Genomic DNA, 26,219 nt, shown 5'->3' on the forward strand with positions numbered 1-26,219 from the left:
CACACGCTTTGTTTTCACAACAAGCTCGTCTATGATCTTGTTTTCATGAGCTTGATCAACCTGAAGCTTGTCGATTTTTGAAGAGATAGAATTGTAAAACTCTGCATTATCGGATTGAATGGCGGTGCGAACCTTCTCAAGAGCATCCTTTTTTGAGTGAAGTGAAGTTCCAATATTGGAAATCACCTTATTCGCTTTCACAGTGTTTGACTCAAAGGATATCTAGAATGTACCCATAAAGGCTTGAGCATCAGATATTAGTTTTGCGACTTTTTCGGTCATATCCTTGCAAGTCTGTGCAGAATCAGCAACAACTTTATTGGTGAGAGCAAGGTTGGAAGCATGTTCTTTTGTAAGCGTTTCCAAGAAGGCTTTGACAGAAGGCTGGGAATATTCATCGCTTGTTGAAGCTTTGTAAAACTCAATTAACGAATCCAGCTTGGAGTTCAGTTCCTTAAACAGTTTGGCAGTTATGGGAGCATCATCTTCATCACTCTCCGGTTGGATGTTAAAAGAACTAATATGAAAGCCCTCAAATGCATCCCGGTCATCACCAAATACGATGTCTGGATCATCTTGACGCAGTGGTGAGATTGGAGTGGATTCTAGAGCAACAGAAACAACAGAAGCCCTTACCCCCGTATCAGATACGTTGGTAGTGACGGGTGGCGAACTTGTGGTTGTTTTTGTGGTTGTTGTGGAGTCCGTGAACAATCAGGCAGTGACAGTAGTGGTAGTTAGTGGTTGCGAGACTCCAATAGATACAGGTGGGCAAGGAGCGATGGTGATTGGAGTTGTAGATGAAGGAGGAGGAGAAGGTGGAGCAAAATCCTATAAAAATTCATCTGTAATTGGAACAGAAGTTGGTATAGTGAAGGTTACCACAGGATTCGTAGTGATAGGCTCTGAAACCATAGGATGTGAAGTCGCAGCTGTATCATCATGTTCTTGTTGGACTCGCTCAGGACTGCGAATGTCCGAGATGGTGTTGGACTGCGAATCCTCCACAACACTTGGAGTGGGAGTCCTTGGCCTGCGATCAGCTTGCTTAACTTTCTTCTTCTTTGGAGCCTGAACAGGTTCGGAGGGTCCAACCTTTTTCTTTCGCTTTCCCCCTTTCTTAGGTTTATCTGCCTCCGCTAGAATCTATCGCATTTCGGACGTAATTGGACGAACACCAAAAGCCGCTAGACTGCGATAGGCTCGAATAACATGACTCGCAATTGGGACATTACCAAGCATCGTCTCTGGCTGTTGGGTAGAAAGTTATCCATGTATGACTTTGTAAATGGGCTGACTTTTGTAGACCCACTTGCATGTGCTGCTTTAGCCTTGTGACATGAGAGATAGAGAGTGAGAGAGAGACATGTAAACACCTCTATATAAGGTGGGTTTATTCCACATGTAGAGGTGTGCTTGAGAGATGTAAAATTGAGTGTGTAAGTGTGTGTTATTTACGTAGATCTAGATCTAGATCCCTTTTTGTAACATCATACATAATCGAATGCATCTCTTAAACACCGAAATCACCGTGTTCATAGTGCGTTCTTTAATTCCGCATGCCAAACCAATGTTCATAATTCACATCAATCGGGTTGGCTAAATTTGTCACAATTGGAGCATTTATGGTGAGTCTCTCTCTATGATCTCTCTTAATCTTGATGATTCGTGCGTTGTGTTCTTGATTGTTTGATCGTTTTGTCTCAATGGATCGAAATTCGTTTTCACCCTATTGATTGATCCATATATTGTTGCTTAGATCAAAAGTTCATAAATAAAATCAAATTCCAAAATTTTTTGAAGTTACTGTTCAATGATCATGAGCCAAAATTGATCCAAATTTCTTATTTGTTACTATTCACGAAAAATTGAGCCCAAAATCAAAATTTGATTACTGTTCATAATCCATTCCAAGCCCACTTTCATTATATAATCAATCTGATTCATTGAAATCTAATCGTGATACGTGTTGGTGCTTTGTTTGCCCATCAGATGATGTTCTTCATCAAATTCAATTGTTCGATTAATTTTTTTCTTTCTTTGAATCTGAATAAATTCGTGCATAATGAATTTCATGTATCTTTTGATTACCGAGAACAATAACTTGATTTTCACATTTGAATTACATATCGTGTTCTTCATCTGATCAATTTGATCTTCAGATTCTCTTATTCATGATAATCTGATCAATTTCTTGATCTTGTTTGTTCGAATCTTATTATTGATCATTGATTTCAAGATTTTGTCAAATTTGGTTGATGGATTGATGAAGAATATTCAAGAACAGATGAATAATCATGTCAAACCAAAAAGTCAACATCCGTGATTTTTGATGTTCAACATTCGATGCATAGGTCGATTGATTTCAAAGATAGTTCTTGGATGATGTATGGTATGATCGAGGTCGATGATTGATGAATTGAATGGATAATTGACTTTCAAAAGTCAAAGAACTTTTGAGGATGAACAGCTATTGCTTTGATTTTGTTCTTGATTGAGGTTTGAAGGAAACAGCGAAGAAAGAAGTTAGAGTCGATTTGTGCTTAACAAAAGATGGACTTTGATTTTTGATTTCGAAGGAAGTGAATTTGGAAGTCGATGGAAGAAAAGAAAATCGATGTTTCAAAATAGACTGGGAAAAGCGAAGTGTGGTTGTTTGTGGGTTTGGATTAAAAGCGAAGTGTTGTTGCTGAATGAACAAGTCTGTTTTTGATTGTTAATTATGGAGTCGATTGACGAACAGCGTGATGTTTTGGTTTGAATAAAAACACGAATATCTGTGATTTTGAATTTGATTAACGAAACCTTGTTTTTGGTTTGTTGTTACTGTTTTGATAACGAAGAGTCGATGTTGGTTTGGTGATTTGGAGTCGACTGGGAAGCTGATTTGGTATGTTGAGAAAGAAAGTTGTGATTTCGTTAAATGGGTGTGTTTGATTAAGTAACGAATACGATGGTATTTGATTTTGACGAATTGAAGAAGATATAAAAGTTTCGTTAAGATGGTGCTGTGGATTCGTGATTGAAACTAACGAACGGGATGAAAAAAAACGTTAAAATGGAGAAGGTTTTGTTACTGGAACGAACTGGAAAAGGAAACACAAAAGTTTCGACATTGGTCCTTAATGTTTCGATAACTTGGCAGTTTTTACCCACTTTCGAAAGTTGGGGTAATTTTCGATAGTTTGGAAGAAAGGAGGAAGAATTTTCGAAAACAGTCCCTGAAATTTCGACATTTTGGCAAAATATAACCAACTTCAACATTTGGGGTGATTTTCGACATTCTGGGACAAAATGCAGAAATTTCGAAATCAGTCATTGAAGTTTCGAAAGTTTGACAGTTTTTGCCCAATTTCGAAAATGGACTGGTTTTGCTGAGAAATTGAAGAAAATGCATTTCAGGCCCCTGCAGTTTATGCGAATTGACGCTTTCAACCCGGCTTCGAAAAAGGGGGAGAGTTTCGCATTTTTTGCTGTTTTGGGCGCACCAGGTCACTGCAGAATTTTGAAATTAACAATTTCTACCCAATTTTGAGAAATTTTGTCAAAGGCGGTCCGTGAACGAAGCTAAAAATTGAAGATTTTTTCGGTTTTCCGGATTGAAGCTAAAAGTTTATGCCACATGTTAAGGGGGAGATTTGACACGAAAAATTCCGAATAGAGCACGTTCTATTTCCTTGATGGTTTTATAATCAAATTTCGATTATAAAAAGGGGGGGAAATTTATATGGAAGTTCGAAGTTGAATTTTTCATATTACGCGAACTTGAAGACCGAAGTGACCTTGAATTTTTGAAGTTTATGAAATGATGCGATTGGAGATTCGGAAGTGATTTCGGTTCGAGATGGGTTTGGATTTATTGAATATTTTTGGGGTGTGTCTTTATGCTCAACTTTTAGGTGATTATGTGGAGTTTGAGAAGCTCTTGATCATTCGTTGATGCTCGGTTCGTATGGTCTCACATCCTAGAACTCAAATTGAAGAATCATGGAAGAATTGAAGATTTGAAGTTCATCTCTACATGTGTCACGCTTGAGGCTCGGATCGCGTAGTTGCTCAATTTTGGAAGATTTGAAGTGGGTCATCCATTCTTAACTTTGAGGGGGAGAATGTTGGGTACAAAGTTATCCATGTATGACATTGTAAATGGGTTGACTTTTATAGACCCACTTGCATGTGGTGCTTTAGCCTTGTGACATGAGAGATAGAGAGTGAGAGAGAGACATGTAAACACCTCTATATAAGGTGGGTGTATTCCACATGTGGAGGTGTGCTTGAGAGATGTAAAATTGAATGTGTAAGTGTGTGTTATTTATGTAGATTTAGATCTACTTCCCTTTTTGTAACACCATACATAATTGAATGCATCTCTTAAACACCGAAATCACCGTGTTCATTGTGTGTTCTTTAATTCCGCATGTCAGACCAATGTTCATAATTCACATCACTGGGATTGATCCGATGAAGGCAAATCGTGAAGTATCTGACAAGATAATGTTTATGGTGTGCAAAAACTGAATGTTAGCCATACTTGAACCTTCTAGCACAAGAATGCTGAGGCGATCGATGGCCCTCTGAACAACGATTGTCCAGAATCGTGCACAGGAGATCTCATTATGACATGTTGAAGAAATGTACTCTGGACGAGTTGAGCCCAAAGCACAGTCGTGTAGTCGAGATTAACTCCGGAGTAAACACCATACATGATTGTCATGAACAATTTACTAGCACGGTCGGATCCTGTTACCCTTTCAGAAAAGCTTTTGAAAATAAGGGTAAACAATCCATTCCACACTGGCGGAAAGTTAGGCTTCTTAAATTTGGAGACAGCAGCAAGGTTTTCATGATATCCCATATTGTAGAACATCTCCAGAACTGTAGAGTTGGAGATGGATTCTGGACCAACTAAGTCGCGACCTTGAGGAAGATCCAGCAGGCTACAGAACCTGGACTTAGAGATATGGGTTTTCTGGTTACTGATTTCAAAGGTAATCTTCTCTTCCTCCTTCAGATAGCTAGCAGTCGAGTATGCCTTGGACAGATGAACCAAAGGTACGTTCTCAGTAGTTTTCTTCAAAGCAATAACCAGTGGAGAATAGCGCAGACATTCAATTAACGGTTGGAGAAAGGCTTCGTATTTGGATGGCTCAAGGTCCAGAATGAGATTCTGGTTAGCCTTGATGTTGAGCAGTGTTGATTGTGCCATTTGTTCAGCGACTGAAGGGGTTTCAGATGAGGCTGCCATTGTTGCTTGTTGAAGAAGAAGATGAACTGTAGAGAGAGAAATCATCGGGAGAATTTCGAGTGCGTTTTGAAAGTGGTAAAGAAATAATGAAGCGTCGAAATCTTTATATATCGTTTGATAAGTGAGAGAAATCCGACGTTTGGTTATATCAAGTCACTGAAAAGTCGCCTAAAAAGTCGTGAGTGACAGCTGTTATGTCAGATGGCGTATGTCAGGGGGCATGACATCAGGCAGTGTTTCAAACTTCACACGCCTAAATTCAAATCTTATCCGTTAATTACCATCATTTCAGTTGCTAACTTTCGCAGTTTCTTACTTTCGCAATTGATCACCATTTACTGTACTCCGAACCTGAAAGTAACCATTAGGACAACGAACCAGATTTTTGAAAATCACTAGGATCTTCGTGCAAGATTGTGCCAAAGATAAAGAAATCAAACAAGTTTTCTAAGTGATGTCATTAAAGACATAAAGCAGATGGATCCCTGGAGAGGATCTCTTCCTTCGCAATCAAGAAAGACTTTGAAGTGCTTGCGTGGTGTCCCGCTGAGTTACGATCATCTGTTTGTGAAGAACAAATGAAAGGCTTCTTTTAATAAGGAAAAAAGGGTGGTTTCCTCTTCAACTAAGCCCGAAACTCAATATAAGTCCGAACATTCGTATGAAGTACTTGTCTGACCAGTGTGGCCATACGAACAAGTATGCTTTGGAAAATTTTTGAGTGGTTGAATAATATAGAAATCTCAAGAAAAATAAAAACTGGATCTTATGGGAAGAAAAGTCTTAGGTCTAGAACATTTCATTAAGATCTCTCAAAAATAAAAAGAGATTTCAAGGTACGAACCACAAAAGTGGAGTTTCGTCAATTCCATGGTGATTAAACTAGAACATTTAAATTGTTCACCGTCAATGAATAAATATGTATTGGATTTTGGGTTTCACTCAATTCGTGGTGATAACGAATTTAAGATCATAAACACAGAGATTGTGCAACCATAAACCTTAGTGGTAATTTCTAAGAGTATCAAGGGTTACGAGGGTGGAAACGAATGTGATGGAGAAATATTGGAGATGGTTCCAAAGAGAAATGTACCTCTGCTATACGAAAGTAACCAAGCAGTCAACTCTTAACTCAATATGAGAACAGTAAGGTAGCTCAATGACTTATGTGAATATCAGCCTGATTGGGAAGAAATGATTGGTATTATCAATTCATCAAGGCTTCAAACATAGAGTCTCAGAGGCTTTAGACTACATGCAGCAACATGCTTCTAGCGACACTTAACTAGTGTAAGGATTAGAAATTCAATACCTGCCCCCACTACTAGAAAAACAGTCTTTTACGACACGCAATGCATGTTGTAAAATGCTCAGACGACGCGAAAATGCGTGTCAAGGAAGGCCCTGTCATAACGACATACGACACGCTTTTGCGCGTCGTCTATTTACAACGCGCATTTACGACATGCATTTACGACGCGCGGTTATGACACGCAATGCGTATCAAGGAAGGCCCTGTCATAAAGGAAGATGACACGCATTTGCGTGTCGTAACCTTACGACGCACGTGTTTATGACACACAATGCGTATCAAGGAAGCCCCTGTCATAAATGAAGATGACACGCATTTGCGTGTCATAAACTTCAGTAATCATTTGCGATATGCATTTACGATGCTTCTTTACGATACTCATTTACAAATATTACAAAAATATGTAAACAAATCAAACCAATCAATTTCATCCAATAACATCATGTCAAAAAATTGCAATACATTGATATTAAGGGGATCAAATTATACATTGTTATTAAGAGGTTTTCTCTAACTATATAACCTAATACTACATTGCATATCAAGGGACACCTTCTACAAACTAAAAAGATATAATTAATAGAAGAATCAAACAATGAATGTTAGTTGCAAATACTTGTACCAAATGTGAGTGGTCAAATGAGGGAAAAGTGAACATCTGCAAGCTTTTTACACTCTGCAAAGATTAAAAAAACTAGAGGTTATAATTTTACAACAACATAGATTCACAAACTATGCAGAAAACAAGAAATCAAGACTGAGCAAATCCTCACCATGAAAATAAAATTGCTCAAAGTTGTTCAGCATGTCACAATAGCAACATATATGTTACGGGATACACAATGGATTTGTCACCCTTTTTACTTAATGGGTACAATAAGTGTTTAACCTCTAAGCAAGTATACTTCAACCAACTTCTGCAATTTTAAGGCAATAGTGAATTATGTACAATTAAAGTGTGTGATCTGACAAAGTATAGGAGACAAAGGGAGTTGTTGCCAATACCCATCTCATCATCATATCTGCAACCAAAATCAAAAAGATCTTATTCCAAAAATTACCTTTGAACATATAAATGCATTATATTGATTATTGAAGTAAAAAAAGGAAAGAAGTAGATTTCATATGTATGTGTAGTTCCAAGCAAAGTTCATGGGGTTATCTTCTCTTCTTTTTCCTCCAGCACCTTTACCAAATCAAACAACATAAATGATAAAAGTAAAACCACTGGATATATTATTTAAATATATATAAAAAAAATTGTATTAAAAATATATATAAAAATGTAAGCATGAAAAGAAAAAGCTACCTGATACAGAGGTTTCTCGGGTTCCTTCCTTTGCTGTTTGCAGAGGTCAATAACATCTGGAGTTTCAACACCAGTTGGGGTACTGAGGAGAAATAAAAAAGAAAAAATTAATTAGTTTTTTAAACACATTTTATTATTATAATAATACTGATAATAAAAAGGTGGTTAAAAAAGAAATAGAAAATAAGACCTTGAAAGGCTATGAACTGACTGAATGCCATCTTCCAAATCCTCTTCCTCATATTGCTCTTCCACTTCTTCTTCTTCCTCTTCCTCCTCTTCTTCCTCTAAATCACCCCAATGTTTTGTCTTATCCACTGGCTCTTCCTGTAATAATTTTATGATATCATATTAACTTAATTTATTACAAAATACAAAATATAGAATAGATTACACCATTTACCGATATTCAACTTATTATTGATATTAATTTTATAAGAAAATGTAAAAATGTTTTTGTGAAACAGATTTAATCATACACTGGAAAACAAAAATGTTAACTAAATATTATTTTCAAGTTTTTCTTTTTATTGTAGGCTTTTATGCAGAAAACTCCCGTTATTATGTGAATTTTTTCGATAAAATCCTAAATGTGTTTTTTTTTTAAAAGAAAAGTCCCGATTATTTAATTTTACGTGATAATCCTTCATTTCCTCTAAAAATAAAAATAATCACTTTTTCGTGCAAAATATTAAATAATCGGACCTTTATGTTAAAAAAAACACATTTAGGATTTTACCAAAATAATGACTTTTCTGCATACATTTTAATTAAGATTATAGAAAAAAAAAACTTTTAGATGAATTTTTTATTTTCAGATTTTTCATTATAAACATAGGTAAATAATTGCTTCCCTTATTGATACTTGTCTTGTGTTTATGATTTAATATAAAAATATACAGGTTAGGTGGGAGTAAGAGTGAGAGTGGGACCCATTCATAGTTTATGAGTAGTGTAGATAGGTTTATAAATTGTAAAGGTTTATGTGTTGCTGATGTGGCATGAGATGTGAGTAGGAGTACCTTATAGTTGGGCAATTCTTCTTGTTGTCCAAAAACATAACCATAAACAGGGCGCCCAATGTCACACCCCGCTAAAGCGGAAACGCAAGGTATGACAGCGACAAAGGTTTCATTGCAAAAGATAAAGATACATCACCATAGCAATATTTAAAAGTTTACAACCCATAGCTTAAACAAAACAAAGTACAAGTTTTCCAAAATGACATTGTTCAAAATATAACTTCATAAAATAACTTCCACACGATGCAGCATGCTCTATGATGATGAATCTCTATATCCACTTACTAATTATTTCCTGAAAAAGCATGTAAAACGAGCGTCAACTATGAAAATAGTTGGTGAGTTCACAGGTTTATAAAATCAAGATTTGGTATAAGACTTTTCATAAATACAAGTACATTGCTTTAATGAGAACAAAGTTCATTGCTATAATGAGAAACAAAGTTGATTGCTAAAACTGATAAACGAGTTTATTGCCATAATAGATAACAAGTTTATTGCTATAATGTGTAACGAGTTTGTATGTGTATGAGCAAACAATGAGTCTCAACCAAACCTATGACTGAAGCCCTATCAAGATCTATGCTTATCGTTCCATAGATGAATATGGTATCATGCACTCCAGCAATAGGGCGAGTGAGGAGTTGTCAATTCCTAATAGCGCTATCCATAATGACCATTGGCTCAAAGAGTTAATGGTTAGAGATAAGGGAAGGGCCTTAGTACGATAAGTTCTCATGTTCCGTGTTGCATAGACATACATAGAGAGACATAGCAATAAAATAGCAATCATGTTTGATACAAATCAATTTAAATACAACATTAAAATAATAGTTTTTCGGGACATGCTTTTCCACCCCAAAACATAAAAACTGAAAATAGGGGAGTGCGTGAATACTCACAATATGCAAAATATAGCAACCAAGTTTATACGAGTCAAATAAATACAATGAGCATAAATAGTTTAGGACATGCTTTTCCACCCCAAAACATTTAAAAACCGAAAATAGGGGAGTGGTGAATACTCACAACGTTTCGAGTAGGTACAAGTGGTACTTCGGAATGCACCAACGTCTTACTACCGGGATCCTACGACATCAAACACACACTAGTGAGTTTCCATGTCAAAATCTAATGCTAATATACTAAATTCTACATATGGTGAAATGCCAATTTATGTTTTAGTATTTGATTTTATATTAATTGGTTACACTTTTTCTGAAATAATGAAATTCTACAAATCGTGTGATTAATTACAACATTGGAATATAAATTTTCCAAATTTTTAAGTCCTTTTTACAACATAAATTCACGGAAATAGCATTCAAAGGATAAAAATTCTCAAACTTTTTATTTAACTGTTATTACACAATACTAAGTTGGGAAAATTATAAAAATGGATTTCCAAGCTATTTAATTATATTTTATGATTTTTGAGCATTTATTCCAATAAGAATTGAAATAAATAGAAAACAGTTTCCAAAATTACCCAAACTTTTTATTTAACTGTTATTATACATAAATAGGCTGGGAAAAATATAAAAGATATTTTTCAGTGGGTATTTCTATTTTTCCTTGTTTTATTCCTTTAAATAATCTTTAATTGAAGAAATAATATTAAACAGTTAAAATAAATTACCAAAAAAATTTTGTAACATCATTTACAGTATAAATAACCTGAGAAAAATATCAAAAGTGATCTTCATATTATATAATCCGGTTTTGGGTATTTATGTGTATTTAAGTGTAATTAACTTTAGAAATTAAGAGAAAAATAGTTTACAGTGGAGAAAAATCCTTAAAATTTTTATGTAACCTCCTACTGTAAAACATGATGTTCTGGTAAATTTTCATGAATTTTGGATAATCAGAACTGTTTTTTCTATTTTTAAACCATTATAATTACCAAAAATTGGGAAAAATAGCAAGGCATGATGAAAAATGTTGAAATTATTTTTCTGAGTCATCCATCACGGGTAAGGTATGCGAAAATTGTTAGATAAAATTTTCACACTCTCCAAAGTGGTTTTGTGATTTATTATATCCTAACAAAAAGAAAATTGGAAATCATACCAAACAGCAACAAAAATTGATGAAATTTAGTGAGGGGTCATTATCCATCATAAGGGTCATTCATGAATTTGTTCCGGATTTATTGACCTCTGGAAGTATTTTATGTGATTTATGCCCTTGGTTTCTAGCAATAATTTTAATAAATCAAAGAAATAATAAAACCTTTTGCTATTTTACAGATTATCACATGCATGTGAGGGCTTTCAAAAGGAAAAATGTTCGAAATTTATTCAGAAGGGAAATAGCGGTATTGAACCCAAACAAGATAAGAAATGTTGCATGCAATGGTGCATGAGATGTAAATGTGGCTGAAGTTCATGAATTTGTGAAGCACATTCTGTGGGGTTTTAAGCCACGAAATTTCAGCCATCATTCACTAGATATGTTAAGTTTCTAAAGTATTTTTCCCCAGATTTATGGTTGGGTTTAAGGCCATTGATCATGCAAGGCAAAAATGGTGATCATAGAAAAAGAGCTGTTTGCGCAACCATTTTGTAAAAATTGCCAAAAATCGGATATTTAATATTTTACAGTAAGACCAGTTGGGTTTGAAAGCTAACTCATGGAGCTATCCAATGCAAAAAGAATATCATGATTTGGTTAAGGAATGACCGAGATATGGTCGTTCAAAGCTCAATAAAGTAATCTGGCAGATTACATGTTTGCTTTGAGTGCATCCTTAGGACATTTTGACAAGAACATCATGCATGCCTTTGATAAGGTCCGATTTCTAGCACATGCATGGAGTGAATGAGCATCCAAGATGTACTAGAAATGGTTTAAATGCTTTTGACCATGCAAGAACACAAAAGAAATGGAGAAGAAGATGTAATACTTGTTTTTGAAGTCACATGAACATATGTGCATCATTTTCACTCCTTGCATGGGTTTGATCCCGGATTTTCACCATTTCAAACACATGCATTGTGTTATGGTGAGAATCTACAAACCACAAGGGAAAAATAAAGATTTCAAGCCATGGAAAAGCATAGAATCCGAAAAGAAGAGAAAACTAAGAAGAAGAGGAAGTAGAATCATGAAATTATGGAAGAAGATGTTGTTGTTTACCTTGGTTTTGATCTTGAGGGAAGTAAGAACACATTCAAAGTCTTCAAAATCTCGAAATTTGGCAGAGAAATGAGAGAAATTTCGTGAGTTAGAGAGAGAGAGGAAGAGAGTTTGTGTGTTAGGAGGGTGGAGTGTGAGAGAGTGAAGAGAGAAGAGGTAGTGTGAAGGTTTAAGCTTAATGATTGAGTTTTGGGAAGAGAGGGCATGGGGAGGGGAGAATGGCCAGATTTTTGAGTGGATTAGGGCCTTCTCTCTCCTCAATTCAAATTTTATAAAAATCTCTCCTTAATTTTTATAAAAACCCTAATTTTTATAAAAGTGATTTTTTAAGCAATTTGATTTATTTAAAAATCTTGTTTTTAACTAATTAATTATGATTAATGCATGATAATTTATATTTCTATTTCATTGGTATAATCCATAATTTGAATAATAAAATTTGATATTTGGAAGTTTATAGTCAAATTTTATAAAGTTTTTAAGCTTTAAGATTTATAAATTTGGATTTTTAGCTCTCTTAGGGTTTTTGGAATATTGTTTGATATTCATCATCATAATGAAGTATAATTAGAATATTTTAATTTATTTTTAGGGTTTTATACCCTTTTTCAATTATAACAAAGCTTGAAAGTTTCATTCAAATTATAGCATTGGCATTTCCTATTGTAGTTAAGCAACTTACTAGAATCATAAGTGTCAAGTATATTAGTCCTAGGTCTTAGATGGATCCTAGTTTATGTAAGATTTTGACCTAATTTATACTACTAGGCCATGGCATGATGTGCATGAATGGTTATTATAAAGATGCATGAGTCCGAGAATTACCTGAATTGACAGTTGTCACACCCAAACTTAAATCAATAAAAAAAAAAGTTAAATACACAAAAAGAAGCTAGGAAAATGAAAATAAATAAATAAATAAATAAAATAACCTACCTCATCAACAGGTGGCTTACCCCAACCTCCAGGATGATAACCAAAGCTGGCTCCAGGTGGAATAGGAGCATTCAAACCAGGAATTTTTTAAATGTGGATAAGAAGGTGGAGGGCCATATCTCTGCATATTATAAATTAAAAGTTTCATCAAAAAAAATAATAATAATAATTAAAAGACGGTTTATTTATAATTTATTTACATACATGTTAATAAGCCATGGAGGAGGAGCACCTTTTGGCATGCCTAAAGCTTCTTTTAGTTCATGTGATAAGGTTCCTGGTTTCATCTCTCTAAGTTTTACCTGTATAATTAATTAAACATGTGAGAAAATCAAATTGATAAAAACATTTTTTATATTTATTAATTATATATATATATATATATATATATATATATATATATATATAATCTCAATAAAGAATGAATAACTAATTCTTAGCTACATTTTAGTATTGGACGTTGCCATATATTAAATTCTCAAAGCTCTGTTTTAATTTGCTTTCTAAATTGCATGAAACATTGAAACCCATGTTAAGCCTTTATATCATATAAAAAGTAAATAACACATTGGCAGAAGCCATTTAACACTTGATGAATAGCACAAAGGTGGCAACGACTGTTTCTTTAGTAACTTCCAGCAAGTTTTTTATGAATGTCAACCAAGGGTATAATGGACCAAACTCGTTATAAGTTTATATTTATCCTCAAGTGTCAATACCAAGCATATACCTGTAACTTTGTGCTGTTGGATCGATGTATATCAGGAGCTGTAAATTAAAAAAATCAAAAACATTAAATATGAGTAAATGCAAACTGTAACTTACCAATAGTCCACAAGGAGCTACAAGTCTTGACATAGATTCCCAATACATAATCTTGTAATTTAAACAAAACAAAATTTAACTCTTTTTCCTTTTTGAAGTTCTTTTGTGATTCTCTCATTTATATACCTTTTGATGGGTCCATCTTGATGAAGACCAATAGCATCTAAGGTTCCTTATTCCATAACATCATCAACCAATAGTTTGATACCAATAAATTCATCATGATTAGCAAGGTTAATTGCTCTTTCACTATAATCTATTCCAGTGAGATCAGAGACCTTATTTACACCAACATCAAAAGTAATAAAGAATGATTTATCAATTATCATCATACCAAAAGGAGGAATAAATGTTATTATGTATAATACTATACCCCTGTTTAGCAAGCTCTTGAAGAAGTAGCCCATTGCCTTTTCCAACATCAAGAACACTCCATCCTGCTAAATCTTTGTCCTCTTGACCAACAGACTCAGAGTCATCATCGTTATGTTGAATTTGTAAATGTCTTTGTGAAATGTCAACACATAGTCCTTTTGTCCATGAAGCAACCATTTCCATGACATATGCCCCAAACCTTTAGAAAGAATTTAAAAAGTTATACAAAAAAGCATCTTGTCAAAGAAGGTTATGTTTTTTTTTTGTTGATGTGGCAGATTTACTGAAACAATTTCATTAAATTATAATCAAGCTTCAGTTTTGTTCCAATGTAACTGAGTTGTGACATTGTCCCTTCAATGTTTCAACATTTTCACAAAAATGGAACTTGATTACTATTTAATGAAGTTATTTCAATAAGCCTGCCACATCATATGTCCCCTTCAGCGAGAAGTTGGGCCACATCAGCAAAAAAATACCGAGCATAATAAAATTACCTCATTATGACGGACAAGAAGTTCATCGTATTCGGAAGAACTCTAAGAACAATTAAAAGAAAAAAATCCAAAGAAAAAAGAAAATATTTCCTTTTAGCCTCAGCAATCTCTTCCTCCTCTTTAATTCTATCATCCATGTCTTCTTCCTTCTCCCTTAACCTCCTTTTTCTTTCTTCTCTATCCTCTCCACTACTTCTATATTTCCTCTTTTTGTTATACCCATCATCGTTTTCTTGATCCAATTCCCTTTCCTTTTCACGTTTCAGGTCTCTCTCACTTTCCTTTTCACGTTTCAGGCCTCTCTCTTTTAGCCCTATCTTGCTCTATTTGCCCCTGCTATCAAACAAGCTTCTACAACCACAAAACTCAGCCTACAAATTATGCAAAAAGATAACACTTTTTAGTTTCAAGTTTCAAGAATTGGGACAAAAAAGTTTGTTTCTTTTATATATATGTTGAGAGATTTACAGTGAGAATGTGAAATAGATGATGGTCCAAGCTCGATTTCCACCAGGTGCTAATGGCCTTCCAAAACACATGCATTTGGTTACTCCCATGAGTAAGGATTCACCTGAGAGAAGAAACAAAAAGGCACCAACGCCATAGCCTGTTGCTACATCTGAATCGTACACGCAGTAAGTGGAATTGGTTGCATTATCTGTGTGAATGGTTCCCTATCATCAATAAAGCACAAATTCAATAACATAGTGTTCACGAATCACGATCATCATGAGTTTTGATTATCTGAAAATGAACTGCATAAACAAAATGGAAGAACTCTAAGAATAATTACAAGAAAAAAATCACTAAAAATTGTGTGAAGGTTCATAGCAGCTTTAGTGTTCAAAAACCAAGATCTCCTGAAGCAGAAGAATGGAATCGAAATGACGAACACCGATGGCCCAACACATTAAGGTCTTTATGCTACATACAGAATAAATGATATATGAGGAATTTCATCGAACACTTGGCGTTTGTCTAAACACCATGGAAAGATAAAGGTAAATTGCAGAAATCAAACACATAAATCAGAAAAATAGAGTACAGGAGTTGATAATTCATTGAAATATGAAGAACAAAAACAAAAACAATAGAGATGCATAATGGATCATCAGACCACAAATATGTGAAAAATCTTTGCATTTAGATGGGGATAATGGGAAACTTGGAGAAATTATATAAAATAGTGTGAACTGTTCTAAAATTCGTCAATCAATCTGATTCCATTTGCTTCCACATAAAAAACAACGGAATTTTGGTTCAAACTTGTTGTTCTCGAAAGGGTAGAAGTGCTTCCCCGCAACTAATCAAGAAACTGTTGACATGACGAGTATTTGAAGAACAAATCACAAACTGGAGATGAAGAGAAATACAAAATGATTTTTTTTAATGGATCATTGTTTGTGATGTTAACAAACGAAGATTAGTTACACGAAGGGGGAAGCCAAGATTGGGAATACCTTTCGGACATTGCAGAGGGAGGAGAAATCCCCAACCACCTAAAACCTTTCTCTCTCTTCTCGCAAATCTGTTGACGAGGCTAGGATGGCGCGCCCCTTGGCGTATTTAAGGGAGCGGTGTTTGGCGAGGGTGGCGACCGGTGGCGAGTCTCTTAGCGATGCCCACTCCTTTCAGCCTAAGCATAAGATCATAACTAGAAGATGAATTAGGGATGAGCCTTTTCCTTCGCCCATCTTTCTTGTGCTGCTGCTGCTGCTTCTTGGTTGTTTGTAGAGACAGAAAGAGTGGAGTGAAAAAGGGTGCGCACTTGTGAGGTCCAGAGCATAAAAGCCCTAGTTCTTTTTTGATATCGGGGACAAGAAAAACCTTAAAATCGCTGGCGTTTTAAGTTTGAGGAGTCGTAGACCCCCAATCGCCGACTCCATGAAAGATATTGTGAAGTTCGATTTTTGGGGAAGGCGGGGTAATTGAATTTTTTGGGGATTTGATTTCCCCCGTTAGTTGCATGAAAGAGGGATGCGCGTATTAAAATTTTATAAAACGATATCTCTACATGACACCCACTTAAATTTAGGTGCCTTCTGTGTTTTTAATTTTTTTTCGTTGGAAATTAATTTTAGGGCACGCACAAATGCGTGTCCTCTATCCTTCAAATTTTGCAAAACTGACATTATTTTTTAGGACACGCACAAATGCACGTCCTCTATCAGCACGTGTCATTCTTTGTGCGTCATTAAAGGGCTGTTTTCTAGTAGTGCCCATCATTCGTAATTGAGAGTATTATGATATGATATGCTAGTCCTGCTCGATTATCTATTATTTTGATGTTATATAAAAAATATAAAAATAGAAAATCTTTTTGGAATTTTGATTTTTCTGAAAAAGAAATAAAAACAGAAATAAATAAAATGTTTTTCGGATTTTGAATTTTCTGAAAAAGAAATAAAAGCAGAAAAATTAAATAAGTAAAAACACACGAAATATACAAAAGTATACATGAAGTTCCGAACCTCCGAATGAACAGTGGACTGCGAGCCACTACGAGCATTCACCGATGAATAGTGGACTGCGAATAACTACGAGCTTTCATGGATGAACAGTAGACTACGAATAACTAAGAGCTTTCGCGGATGAACAGTAGACTACAAATCACTACGAGCGTTCACACCCATTCGCAGTTGAACATTTGACTACGAATTACGACGAACGTTTGCACCAATTCACAGTTGAACCAATAGATTCCTAGTGCGAAGGTGGTTTCGGAACTGATTCAGCTTCAATCATTCCTAAGCCTTGAAGAATGAGATTAAACGTTTGTTTTGGTAAGGATTTAGTAAAGATGTCGTCCAGTTGATCAGCGAATCTAACAAAATGAATCTTGACATTTCCATCTTCCACGTGATCTTTAATAAAGTGATACCTCAGTGCGATGTGTTTGGTCTTTGAGTGCTGCACTGGGTTGTGACAGATGTGAATGGCGCTTTCAGAATCGCAGTATAAGGGGATTATTTTCATGTTTATGCCATAGTACCTTAACTGACTTTGAATCCATAACACCTGTGAGGTACAGGATGCAGCTGCAATATATTCAGCTTCAGCAGTTGATAGGGAGACGTAGGTCTATTTCTTTGATTGCCAACTCATGAGTTTTCCGTCAATAAATTGACATCCTCCAGTTGTATTTTTGCGATCAAGACCGCAACCTCCATGATGATCATTAGAGAATGCTTGCACAAAGAACCCCGAACTGGATGGGTACCAAATTTCGAGTGAGGAGGTTCATTTTAGATACCTGGAGATGTTCTTCACAGCGGTCATGTGGGGTTCGCGAGGATTTGCCTGAAACCTAGCACAATAGCAAACAGAGGACATAATGTCTGGACGACTAGCAGTTAAATACATTAATGACCATATCATTTGACGATAGAGTGTCATATCTGCAGCTGATTTGTCCAAAGATGGTGTTAGCTTAGTTCCAAATACCATTGGAACCTTCACCTTCGAATCTCCCACCATTCCAAACTTCGCAAGTAAGGTCTTCGTATAAGCCTCCTGGTTGATAAATATTCCTTCCTGACTCTGCCTTATATTCAAACCAAGGAAAAAGTTAATCGGACCCATTGAGCTCATCTCAAACTTAGTTTCCATCAACTTTCGGAACTCAGCAGTTAATCTAGGATTAGTAGATCCGAAAATGATGTCATCAACATAGATTTGGATGATCATCAAATGGTCACCATCTGTCTTGCGAAAGAAGGTTGGGTAGACCGAGCCTTGTTTAAATTTAGATTTTCTTAAAAATCTAGTTAGAGATTCATACCAGGCTCTTGGAGCTTGCTTCATACCATAGACTGCTTTGTCAAGAATGTAACAGTGGTTTGGATATTTTTCGTTTATGAATCCAGTTGGTTGTTCCACATACATTGTTTCTTTTAATTCCCCGTTCAAAAAGGCACACTGAACGTCCATTTGATAGACTTCAAAGTTCTTGTGTGTTGTATATGCCAGAAAGATGCGAACTGACTCCAGCCTTGCTACTGGTGCGAAAGTTTCCTCGTAGTCAATCCCTTCTTCTTGGCAATACCCTTTTACGACTAACCGCGCCTTGTTTCGAATCACATTGCCCTCTTTGTCGAGCTTATTTATGAACACCCATTTAAGACCAACGACGGAAGCATCCTTCGGAGTTGGAATTAGCCTCTAAACCTTTTTTCGTTCAAACTCATTGAGCTCCTCCTGCATTGCTTGCACCCAATCAGGATGATCAAGACCAATCTTAATGTTTTTGGGCTCAATCTTGGAGATAAACGAATTGAACATGCAAAATTCCATTTTGGAGAGTAATGCAGTCTGATTCGCCTTTTGTTGTGCTCTCATAAGAACTCCTGCAGAGGCTTATCTGATTACTTGTGTTTTGGGATGATCCCTAGTCCATTTGGTTAGAGGAGGATAGTTTGGATCATAAGATGGATCCAGTTTAGCATTTATTTCTTCAAATTCAGATTGACCATCCGAATCATCATTCGTATTTTCATTCTCCCCCTCAAATGATCGATTTGGTTCTTCACTCAGAGTTGATTCCTCTCCCTTTAATGGTGGTACTAAGCAGATTTCAGGAGCGTCATTCTCCCCCTGAACATGTGTATGTGATGAAGAGGTTGACGTGAAACCCTCCCCCCTGTGGTGGAGCATTCGCGGCTCCTGGTTGAGACGTAATGTCAGAGTCTTTCAGAGTGGGTGGCTCGTGTTCAATGTCTTTCACAGCATCGTCAATAATCTTTTTCAGTTCGTCTTCTTTTTTATCTGTTGCCTTGGATTCTGAGGAAATCGCTTTCTCTGGCTCATCAAACAAATTGAGGAATTCATCATACAGGTTTGAGAGAGGAATGGTCATGGCATTCTTTACTGGAAATATCTCCTCTGATTGACGATCCGATGTCTGGAACTTCTTAAGATAAGAGTCATCAAATGTGACATAGTAGGTTGCTTCTATATTTTTTGACTTTTTGTTGAGAACCTTATATGCCTTCGAAGTTAGAGAATACCCTAAGAAAATTCCTTTGTCAGCCTTCACATCAATTGTTTCCTTTGTTCTTTAGAATAGAAGATAAATCACCTGGAACCAAAGACATGAAAAAACCTAACTTTATGTTTCTTTTATTAAGAATTTCATAATGGGTAATGGAAAATCTTCTATTCAGGAAAGATCGGTTTTGTGTGAAACTGGTTGTGTTGATAGCTTTTGCTCAAAAATAGAGTGGCAGGTTCGCAAAACATAGCATGGATCTCGCAGCTTCGCACAGAGATCAATTTCACCTTTCAACGACACCATTCTGTTGAGGAGTGTAAGGAGCTGAGAAGTTGTGGGCAACTCCCTTTTCAGCCAGAAATTCTTCAAACGCGTCGTTTTTGAACTCCGAACCATTATCATTGCGAATGTTACGAACCAGCTTTCATAGTTGAAGCACGATCTACTTTATAAAGTCCTTGAGATTAGGTGTGGCTTCTGATTTCTGTTTAAGAAAATACACCCATGTAAATCGGGAAAAATCATCAGCAATAACTAAAATATACCTGTTTCCACCAATTCTCTCGATGGCAGATGGGCCACAGAGATCAATATGCAAAACCTCAAGTGGCTCAATCACTTTGGTATGTATGATTGTTGGATGACTCTTCCGGCTTTGCTTCCCAAGTTCGCATGCCGCACAGAGATGATCCTTCTCAAACTTCATCAATGGTAGCCCTCGCACATGATCACCAAGTACGAGTTTATTTATGTCTTTGAAGTTGAGATATGAGAGCCTTCGGTGCCAAATCCAACTATCATCATAAGGTGCTTTTGTAAGAAGGCATATGGCTGGTTTTCCTTTGATGGGTTTCACATTAAGTGGATACATCTCGCCTTTTCGCTTGGACTTCAACAACACTGTTTTGGATTTCTTTTCGATTATCTCAGATCCCTCATCATCGAATGACACTTTCAAACCTATACCTACAACCAATTGTTATACACTGATTAGGTTGTGTTGTAGGCCTTCCACATAGGCTACCTTTAGAATAGAGAATTCTCCATTCGTAATCATTCCATGGCCTTTAATTTCCCCAAGAGAGTTATTTCCGTATTTAACTCTCCCTACATCCTTCAGTGGTCTGAACTCTCTTAATTTTTCCTTCCTTCCATGTGACACGATCAGCCACTATCAATGTACCATTCGAAGTCAAACTGCTCGTCACGCATTGTTACACCCCAAAACCGGAACGGCGGAAACGTTCGGGGGTGGAGGACGTCATGTTCAGTATCACAACAATGCAAAGTAGTAAACAAGCAACAACATCATCCATTGCATTAATAATATAATTTCATACAAGTGTGTTCTGTCAAGTTATATAGACACCAAAAATATACATCAAAAATAAAAGATGAGTCTTGAACGAGCTCCATCTTCTCAGAACCTGGCACCGGTACCTGTCTACTGGTGACCTGAGAATACAAGTTATTTTGAAAGTGTTTATCAGCTTTAAAGCTCGTGAGATCATAAGTATATTAGTGTCTGTATTTGTTATGAAAGTGTTTGCAAGTCTTGTAATGTATAAGTTTTGTAAAAGTTTGTAATTATTTGAACTCTCCTAGAAAACCCTATGTTTCCTACTAAAAGTAGCCTTCTACCAAGGCATCTAGTATCTGTGTGTGTGTCTCTTTTAAGAGTGTGTATTTCCCCAAATCTGACTATTATTAACCAAAAATATAGCTTTTACATTATTATTTATTGTGTGAATGTCACAAAGTAAATGTAAAAGGAAAATAAAATAGTACTGTAGTGTTGTATTAAGTAACTACTGTTGTACTAACTACTTTAAACTATTTGTTATTTAAAGTACCATGTGATCGGCCTGTATCCTGCTACCGACTCTATAGTAAAACGACGATGTAAGACGTCGTAAGAAATGACGTTTGGCACCCGTAGACATGCAAGTCCCACTGTAGCGAGCAGCAAAACGGGTCATGACAGGTAGTGCCATGCCCCCGTTAAGTGGCTCACATAACTGTATGTAATGTATATGTATATGTATATGTATGTGCTAGTTGTATTGTGTGTTCTTTCTCTGTCTAGCCTGTATGTTTTGTTTCTCATCACTGTGTATTATCTTTGTTTCTCATCACTATGTATTATGTTTGTTTCTCATCACCATGTATTATGTTTGTTTCTCATCACTATGTATTACTCATGAATGAACTGACTCATTGTATGTTTCATTGTTCTAGTAATAGTATCTTCCTAAACTATACCTATTATAGTTTACTAGTAATGTTGTTTGTGTATATGAACATGTTTGTATACCCTTGTTACCCAAAGGCATTGAACTGAATGAAAGAAGTAACCTTTTATATCTACACACATATACATGATATATAACTAGGATTCAAACGACCTTCGGACAAATAACCTGAATACCCTAAGTCCACAACCAAACAAGGAACAGGAAGTAAGGTGAGCTATCAGTCCTAAGTCCTTTCAATCCTACTTATATAACTATATCTATATAGATACACAGAATATAAGTTAAAAGAGTTTAAGTAAAAGTATTTAACATGTAAAAGAGTTTGATAAAAGCATTTGGTATGTAAAAGAGTTTGTAAGACAGTTTGAAGTAAAACAGTTTGGTAACACAGTTTGAAAAGTAAGAAATCCACTTGTTTGGTAGTTATTAATCACATGTGATTGATATAATAACTATAATTGTTCAACTTGTATTCCCCCCCCCCCATAAAAGCATTTAAAAACATTTAAAAGGTTAATTAAGGGGTATGAACTCACCTGTAGTGAGTGGTTTGGATGAACGGATTGTATAGGATGCTAAGTCGCAAGTGAAGACTTGAGCACACACGTGGATCCTATTTAACATATAATGATACATATATGAATATAATTAGTGCTTATTGTTGGGTTTTGAGCATTCTAACACTCCTATGGTGTACATGCAACCCTATAAACCTTGGATCTATGTTTTCTCTATTATACATGCAAATATTAACTATTCCAAGGTTTCATCCTAACTTGCATATTATGAAGCACATATACTACAAAGTTCTAGTTAGATGACATACCTTTTGATGTAGCTTGATGTCTTCAAGCTTTAAGAGCTTAGCCCCAATAGTGTGGAAGCCTCAAATGGAATCACAAATCACCAAAACACCTTGGAAGAACTTGAGAGAATATGTATGCACACTAAAATCGGCCCACTCTTATTTTCACACACTTGTGCCAATTTTGTGAGCCAAGTACCCCTTTATATATTATGGAGGATTAGGGTTACATCCATGTAAACCCTAATACCCATGACCTTTCATTTACATAGGATCCATGGGTTAAAAGCTCCATGGACCATCCATGAAATCTTAGCCCAACCTAAATGAACTTGGCCCATTCCATATATATAAGAGTCCATATTTAATTAGTTCTTTTTGATCACTTAATTAATTCTAAATTAATTCTTGATCAATACTAATTAAATAATATGATTCCATATTAATATATTAGAACTTATAATATATTAATATAAATCATAAATATACTATTCTCAAAAGACTATCCATATAAATTGTGCCGGTGAAGTGCAACCCAAATGGACCATGCCGGGTCGGGTCAAGTACATACCAAATATAGTTATGTACTTAGACATTAATCCAACAGTCTCCCACTTGGATAAGTCTAAAACTATTATTGAGTATGACTTCAAAACCTAACTGGCAATCATAGCTCTTAAAGCCACTGTCGAACTCTGACCTTGTCAATGACTTGTCCATTAGATAAGGGATCATATATTCCTCCATTCTAGATATCATATGGACTGAAACATGGATTATAATCATTCTCTCTGTCCATTTGTTGTTTCCCGATTTTCGATTTACGATGACTGACTGATTGAACAAATCAAATCAGTCCTGGCTTGGCCAAGCACTCACATGTGTCATCGCTAAATCATCGAGGGGCCCACATATATCGCTTTTATCCCGAAGGTAAAAGGAATGGATAAACTTCGACTCATATGGCTTGTTCTACTACTTGTTGAATCATACACAAAGGCACGTTTTATAACATCGAGTTACCAAATGCGTTTTCGTGCAATCAATGTATAACCAACTCATAGTAACAACTCATATCTCTAGGTTTGAAGAATATAAGATATTATCGTCTCATGATCACTCGTGATAAAATCCATGAAGTGATTCAAATGAGCGCGGGTTGAATCCAATACTCAGAACTTATGAGCACTCATGAGTGTTGTAGCACCACTTTGTCCACCAACTTGGACCTCTACAAACCAACCCATGACAGTCTTGATTCACATCTACTTCCAACATATGACCGACTGTGGATGGTTTAAATAACTTAATCATTCAGGAAGAGCGACTTAGTTATTCTGGAAGTCAAAACATGCAAAGTGAAACACAAGAATAAATGAATCAAATATGGTATCAAACCCTATGAATATAAATAAACACTTTTATTTATCACCATACTGATTACTCATTATTCATTGTTTCGGTTTTATCAACTTTATACTTGAATTAAAAACACTAGTTGTCCCATCCTCTAAGCATGTACACTATGTTTTTCTTAAACAATAGCTTTGCCATACACCAAGTATGCACTCTATGTTTGTCTATGATCCTTACTTTGTGAAATAAACCAATTGAACGTAATTTCAATGATTCTAATTTCACACTCCCAAATCCTTATCGAAAAATGTGAGAATTTCAAATTCCTATCATTTATCGAAATCTGTTTAGATTTTAAACTTATATGCACTGACCCTCCTCTAATGAATATGTACAAAGTCACAAAGACTTGTCAACAGTCATTATAAGGTATTCCAATGGAGATCAACTCCATGGAAACTAAGTCTCATATTCAAAGTACATTGCTTTGGACATGCTTCTTGCATTAAGTTTTCTAATCTTACACAGATAACTTCCACCTATGGAGACAACTCCATATTCTCATTTTGACTATCACTTCTGAATAAGAGATGCCTCTTTTCAGAATATGTCAATATGGTCCTTCCAAAATTAACACTATACTTCCAATTGTCCCTGAGCAACCAATCTTTGGTAAACCTCAGATTGTCCTCGACAATTGCTTAATCATTTTAGTCATATCCAATTCTAGACCTTTTCCCTTCTTAATGCCTCTGGGCATTTGGAAAATTTTAGAAATGACAAATATTATAGCACATGCAATCGATCCTGTACCCAAAGCAAATGGTACACGATTCATGATTGCTCACATAAAGACATGATTCTAGACCAGTCTTTTGCTACAATATTTTTATTTTCCATGTTTTCAAAATTTGACTATGAAGAGGGATGCCGTAATCATAATCGAATTTTGAGAACGCAATATACAGAATTTCTTTAAGTTGAACCAATCCAACATGAAATTCATATATATATATTATTGACTAAAGATGATTAAAGTCTCAATCTAAGCCTTTAGAACTGAAATGAAGTATATCCTCTCCCTTAATTATAGCAAAACAACTTTTTCAATCCCTGCAGCCTCACGAATTGAAACTTTTGTTTTCTATAATTAACATTGCTAACTTGCAACACTAACAATAATTATCATGCTCCCACTAACATGATGATTATTAGCATAACACTTATGCTCCCACTAGCTTTGACATGTACTCAGAAATCAGCTGGACTTCTAGAAATCAATACTTTATTGACTTTCTTACCAAAGTTCAGATTTCTGATACGAGATGCTTTGATAAAACTTTATCAAAATCATACACCTTTCCTTAGATAGCATGCATGTGTGTCTAAACAATTTCAGAACTATGAAAAGGGATGTCGTAATCATAGTCTCAATTGTTTAGACCTTTTGCCATCTGCTTCAAATCTACTTGGTGGAAGTGTTTCCTCACCATCATTTTCATGAATCGGAGAGAAACCTTATGACCCTTAGATTTTGTGGTGTATGTGTTCTTATCCATGTGAATCGTCAAAACCATAGTCACAAGACAAGAATAATGACAAATCCAAACTCATATGGACTGAACTTATGCAATCTTAACTTCTTGCCACCTGGGAGTACAGGTCCTGCCATTTCTTCAAGTTGTTATGCAACCAATTGAGAACTTTCAGAATGCCTATGCAAAGCCAACTTTAACTGGAATGGGCACAAAATATGTCAACACGATAGGTTATAAACCTCAAGTCGTGTGCTAGTGAAGAACCTCAGGTTTTATTCTTGATTAGTTCTTGAAATTCTTTATAGGATCTTTAAGACTCCCACTATCCTCTTGACATATAAGACTATCTTGCCAAATATTCAAGAGATAGTGCGGATTCTTTATCAAGACAAACACTTCACACAATTGGCCTTAGTTGGTCTTTGTTTTATCCAAAACATCACAACTTACCAATTTCAAATGTACAAGAGTAGGACACTTTTACTTTTACATTTGACAAGTGTTTTAAAACTTTCTTTAAGATATGTCACTCAAGTTACAATCTGGGAGTATGACTCTAAGAATTGTTTTGGAATGAATTATGACTTATCTTCCTGATCTAACCATTTCAACA

At 35.5% G+C, this 26,219-nt stretch overlaps 2 long non-coding RNA genes across 2 annotated transcripts; both read right to left on the reverse strand.

Annotated features, from left to right (window-relative positions):
* Positions 1–7,679: 7,679 nt before the first annotated feature.
* On the reverse strand, positions 7,680–8,130 carry LOC145109327 (uncharacterized). The gene is made up of 3 exons (XR_013708937.1): positions 8,057–8,130; positions 7,867–7,948; positions 7,680–7,743 (listed from the first exon to the last, which is right to left on the reverse strand). It is a non-coding gene; the product is annotated as an uncharacterized LOC145109327 (long non-coding RNA).
* Positions 8,131–13,174: 5,044 nt separating this feature from the next.
* Positions 13,175–14,205, reverse strand: LOC145109333 (uncharacterized). Its single transcript, XR_013708942.1, has 3 exons — positions 13,917–14,205; positions 13,696–13,733; positions 13,175–13,267 (listed from the first exon to the last, which is right to left on the reverse strand). It is a non-coding gene; the product is annotated as an uncharacterized LOC145109333 (long non-coding RNA).
* Between the last annotated feature and the right edge of the window lie 12,014 nt (positions 14,206–26,219).

Source organism: Lactuca virosa, chromosome 1 (genome assembly GCF_052849685.1).
Source record: "Lactuca virosa cultivar CGN04683 chromosome 1, Lactuca_virosa_CGN04683_v6, whole genome shotgun sequence".
Lineage (NCBI taxonomy): Eukaryota > Viridiplantae > Streptophyta > Magnoliopsida > Asterales > Asteraceae > Lactuca > Lactuca virosa.